Here is a 6000-nt window from a genome sequence, read left to right as displayed (position 1 = left end):
AGCTGGTTTTCATTGTGTCATTAACCAGCTGGTTTTCATTGTGTCATTACCCTGCTGGTTTTCATTGTGTCATTACCCAGCTGGTTTTCATTGTGTCATTACCCAGCTGGTTTTCATTGTGTCATTACCCAGCTGGTTTTCATTGTGTCATTACTCAGCTGGTTTTCATTTTGTCATTACCCAGCTGGTTTTCATTGTGTCATTACCCAGCTGGTTTTCATTGTGTCATACCCAGCTGGTTTTCATTGTGTCATTACTCAGCTGGTTTTCATTGTGTCATTACCCAGCTGGTTTTCATTGTGTCATTACTCAGCGGGTTTTCATTGTGTCATTACCCAGCTGGTTTTCATTGTGTCATTACCCAACTGGTTTTCATCGTGTCATTACCCAGCTGGTTTTCATCGTGTCATACCCAGCTGGTTTTCAGGCTAAAGCTAGCCCACACTAACATAAGATGAAGATAAGGTGCAACTGGAAAACGGATATGGATTTGACTGCCCTAAATACACCACCATCAAGCAGCTTAGTGAAGAGATCCTCTGGCTGTTAGCTCGGTTGAGAGGATAACCTGCTTTCTAAGTTCATCGACCTTGATATAATCCAGGAAAATGCAATCTCACTTTGAAATGCCTCCTATAGCAAAGCTGTCGATGAGTTGGGTAGTGTTGATCTGTCCCAATCCAACGGACAGATGTCAAGGTCAACTCCGCGGCCCCATGGGAGACTGGACACTCACAAGGTGTAGGAGTTTGGAGAGGCAGTCTGGCCACCCTTCATCTATCTGAGAAGATCCAATCCAGCTATCAAAGAGCTTTGCTCCACTTGAGATGGACCTACGAGCCCCGGGAGATCAAATCAAATCAAATCAAATTATATTTGTCACATACACATGGTTAGCAGATGTTAATGCGAGTGTAGCGAAATGCTTGTGCTTCTAGTTCCGACAATGCAGTAATAATCCAACAAGTAATCTAACTAACAATTCCAAAAAAAACTACTGTCTTATACACAGTGTAAGGGGATAAAGAATATGTACATAAAGATATATGAATGAGTGATGGTACAGAGTAGCTTAGGCAAGATACAGTAGATGGTATCGAGTACAGTATATACATATGAGATTAGTATGTAAACAAAGTGGCATAGTTAAAGTGGCTAGTGATACATAAGGATGCAGTAGATGATATAGAGTACAGTATATACGTATACATATGAGATGAATAATGTAGGGTATGTAAACATTATATTATGTAGCATTGTTTAAAGTGGCTAGTGATATATTTTACATCATTTCCCATCAATTCCCATTATTAAAGTGGCTGGAGTTGAGTCAGTGTGTTGGCAGCAGCCACTCAATGTTAGTGGTGGCTGATTAACAGTGGCTCGGGTGGTTGTTGTCCTTGATGATCTTTATGGCCTTCCTGTAACATCGGGTGGTGTAGGTGTCCTGGAGGGCAGGTAGTTTGCCCCCGGTGATGCGTTGTGCAGACCTCACTACCCTCTGGAGAGCCTTACGGTTGTGGGCGGAGCAGTTGCCGTACCAGGCGGTGATACAGTCCGCCAGGATGCTCTCGATTGTGCATCTGTAGAAGTTTGTGAGTGCTTTTGGTGACAAGCCGAATTTCTTCAGCCTCCTGAGGTTGAAGAGGCGCTGCTGCGCCTTCTTCACGATGCTGTCTGTGTGAGTGGATCAATTCAGTTTGTCTGTGATGTGTATGCCGAGGAACTTAAAACTTACTACCCTCTCCACTACTGTTCCATCGATGTGGATAGGGGGATGTTTCCTCTGCTGTTTCCTGAAGTCCCCAATCATTTCCTTAGTTTTGTTGATGTTGAGTGTGAGGTTGACGTTGAGTGTGAGGTTATTTTCCTGACACCACACTCCGAGGGCCCTCACCTCCTCCCTGTAGGCCGTCTCGTCGTTGTTGGTAATCAAGCCTACCACTGTTGTGTCATCCGCAAACTTGATGATTGAGTTCGATGTTGTTGCCTACCCTCACCACCTGGGGGCGTCCCGTCAGGAAGTCCAGTACCCAGTTGCACAGGGCGGGGTCGAGACCCAGGGTCTCGAGCTTGATGACGAGCTTGGAGGGTACTATGGTGTTGAATGCCGAGCTGTAGTCGATGAACAGCATTCTCACATAGGTATTCCTCTTGTCCAGATGGGTTAGGGCAGTGTGCAGTGTGGTTGAGATTGCATCGTCTGTGGACCCATTTGGGCGGTAAGCAAATTGGAGTGGGTCTAGGGTGTCAGGTATGGTGGAGGTGATATGGTCCTTGACTAGTCTCTCAAAGCACTTCATGATGACGGAAGTGAGTGCTACGGGGCGGTAGTCGTTTAGCTCAGTTACCTTAGCTTTCTTGGGAACAGGAACAATGGTGGCCCTCTTGAAGCATGTGGGAACAGCAGACTGGTATAGGGATTGATTGAATATGTCCGTGATAGCACGGATCCTGGGTGTGTCCCAACAGCCGGAGGCCACCAAGTGACACGCTCCCCCCACGGCCACCTCAGTTCAGCAGGTCACTTCCCCATCGGATTCCATCACGGTCACCATTATTGTGTGTAGCTTGATGCTGAGAGATGTTGGCCTGCCTACAGTCCGTGGACCGACCAAGGTCCACTGTCACTCAGGAGCCCGTGTCCATGACATCAACTCCCTTCTGCCCACGGTTCTAGCCAACTACTCCAATATCAACACCATTGTCACTCACATAGGTTTTAATGACCTTCGTTTTAGGTGATCTGAGGAACTGAGGGAGCACAAATAATTATTTTTGAAAACTTGTTCAGGCTAGGGTCTATATTTCTCAATTTCTGCCTGACTGATGTGCAAAATAAACTGCCTGTTGCTCAGGCCCAGATGCCAGGATATGTATATAATTGGTACCATTGGAAATAAAGCACTCTGAAGTTTGTAGAAATGTTAAAATAATATAGAAGACTATAACACAATAGATATGGTATGAGAAAATACCAAGAAAAAGTTAATCAGAATATTTTTTTTGAGAACCCATGCTCTTCCATTAGAACGTTTAAGGGAAAAAAAATGTAATCCAGCTCCCAGGATGCAATTCCTATGGCCTCCACTGGATGTCAGTAGTCTTTGTTCAAGGTTTCAGGCTTGTTTCTTCCCAAACGAGGAAGAATGATGAGATTTAGTGCTGGGATACAGACTTGGAAATCAGTCTGTGTGCGCCCAATGAAGAGGACGCGCACCTGCTAATATCGTTTTCCTATTGAACATACTTCTTTCCGTATTAAATATTACAGTTTAATTACATTTTAGATAATTAGATTAATTAAATAATTAATTAGGGAACCTGAGGATTAAATAGAAACGTATTTTGACTTGTTTTAACAAAGTTTAGCGGTAGCTTTTTGGATTTCTTTCTCTGCATGTTGAACGAGTGGATTACTCAAATCGATGGCGCCAACTAAGCTAACTTTTTGGGATATAAAGAAGGATTTTATCTAACAAAACAACACCACATGTTATAGCTGGGACTTTTTAGATGACAAATCAGAGGAAGATTTTCAAAAAGTAAGTGAATATTTAATCGCTATTTGTGAATTTATGAAATCTGTGCTGGTGGAAAAATATTTTCATGTGGGGCGCCGTCCTCAAGCAATCACATGGCTTTCACTGTAATAACTACTGACAGACAGGGTCTGGTAGTGCCCCAATCCCAGCAACATCAAACTGTTTTAGAGACTGACAGACAGGGTCTGGTAGTGCTCCAGTCCCAGCAACATCAAACTGTTTTAGTGGTCCCACCCATAACCACAGCCATACTCTGAACCTGGTCATTACCAAGGGGCTTTCTATTGGGCCCACCCATAACCACAGCCATACTCTGGACCTGGTTATTACCAAGGGGCTTTTTACTGGGCCCACCCATAACCACACCCATACTCTGGACCTGGTTATTACCAAGGGGCTTTCTATTGGGCCCACCCATAACCACAGCCATATACTGGACCTGGTTATTACCAAGGGGCTTTCTATTGATGTATCCTCTATCGTTGATTTTGCTTTATTTGATCACCACTGTTTACTTTGTTACTACCTTGTTGCCCATAGCACAGGATAATAGTGAACGCATTATTACGAAACACTATCTTACCTCTGAAGTTGCTACAGATTTTACTGAGTGTATGAGCAATACTCCACCACCTATTCTGCCATCCTCGTGTGAGGGTTTAGTTCATAACTTTAATAGCAAATTAAGGGCAACTATTGATGCCATAGCTTCAGTAAAGTTGAAAAAGACCACTTTCACTGCGTTGCATTCCATGTCTGAAACAGGCTGTGTAAATAAAGCTTGATTTGACTATCCAGCTTAGTGTAAGTATTTAAAATCTAAAATATATTTTGAATTGTTTAACACTTTTTTAGTTACTAAATGATTCCATATGCGTCATTGTTTTGATGTCTTCACTTTTAGTCTACAATGTAGAAAAGAGTAAAAATAAAGAAAAATCCTTGAATGAGTAGGTGTGTCCAAGCTTTTCACTTCTACTATATATGTTAGGGGTAAGGCGAAGGGTCAAGAGGAACTTTGTGTGTGGAATGTTGCTGAGTGATATTGTCACGTTCTGACCATAGTTCTTTTGTGTTTTCCTTGTTTTAGTGTTGGTCAGGACGTGAGCTGGGTGGGCATTCTATGTTTTGTGTGTCTAGGTTGTTTTTCTGTGTTCGGCCTAGTATGGTTCTCAATCAGAGGCAAGTGTCGTTAGTTGTCTCTGATTGAGAATCATACTTAGGTAGCCTAGGTTTCATTGTGTTTTTGTGGGTGATTGTTTCCGTGTCTGTGTTTTACACCACATGTTACTGTTTTCGTTTTTCGTTATTCACGGTACGTTTATTGTTTTGTATGGAGTGTTCAGTTAATGTGTTTAACAAAAAAAACATGGACACTTACCACGCCGCATATTGGTCCTCCGATCCTTCTCGCCTCTCCTCTCCAGACGAAGAGGAGGAAAACCATTACAGAATCACCCACCAAGCGGCGTGGTAACAGACAGAGGCAACAGCAGCAGCAGGAGCAACAGCAGCAGCAGGAGAGGCAACAGCAGCAGCAGGAGCAACAGCAGCAGCAGGAGCAACAGCAGCAGCAGGAGAGGCAACAGCAGCAGCAGGAGCAACAGCAGCAGCAGGAGAGGCAACAGCAGCAGCAGGAGAGGCAACAGCAGCAGCAGGAGAGGCAACAGCAGCAGCAGGAGCAACAGCAGCAGCAGGAGAGGCAACAGCAGCAGCAGGAGAGGCAACAGCAGCAGCAGGAGAGGCAACAGCAGCAGCAGGAGAGGCAACAGCAGGAGAGGCAACAGCAGCAGCAGGAGAGGCAACAGCAGCAGCAGGAGAGGCAACAGCAGCAGCAGGAGAGGCACAGCAGCAGCAGGAGCAACAGCAGCAGAGGAGAGGCAACAGCAGCAGCAGGAGAGGCAACAGCAGCAGCAGGAGAGGCAACAGCAGCAGCAGGAGAGGCAACAGCAGCAGCAGGAGAGGCAACAGCAGCAGCAGGAGAGGCAACAGCAGCAGCAGGAGAGGCAACAGCAGCAGCAGCAGCAGCAGGAGAGGCAGCAGCAGCAGGAGAGGCAACAGCAGCAGGAGAGGCAGCATTATCTGGACTATACAACTTGGGAAGAGATAGACAGGTGGGCGGTAGACCCAGGGAGAGTGCCGGAGCCCGCCTGGGATTCGCTGAAGCAGTGTGGGGGGGTTACAGGAGATTGAGGTTGGCGAAACGAGCACGGCGGCACGGTAGGAAGCCCGAGAGACAGCCCCAAACATTTCTTGGGAGGGGGCACAGGGAGAGTGTGGCAGAGCCAGGAGTCAGACCTGAGCCAACTCCCCTGTTTACCTTAAGGAGCCATGGATGGAATCAGAGCTGTCGGCGAAGCTGAGGGCTGAGTCTGAGAGGGTCGAGGAGTTATTGGACTGATTGTAGGAGAGTGAACGGATGGGAGATGAGGAGACACTCGAGGAGTTGTTAATA

The sequence above is a fragment of the Oncorhynchus tshawytscha genome, linkage group LG14 (genome assembly GCF_018296145.1).
Source record: "Oncorhynchus tshawytscha isolate Ot180627B linkage group LG14, Otsh_v2.0, whole genome shotgun sequence".
NCBI lineage: Eukaryota > Metazoa > Chordata > Actinopteri > Salmoniformes > Salmonidae > Oncorhynchus > Oncorhynchus tshawytscha.
Note: the sequence above shows the minus strand (reverse complement) of the source record.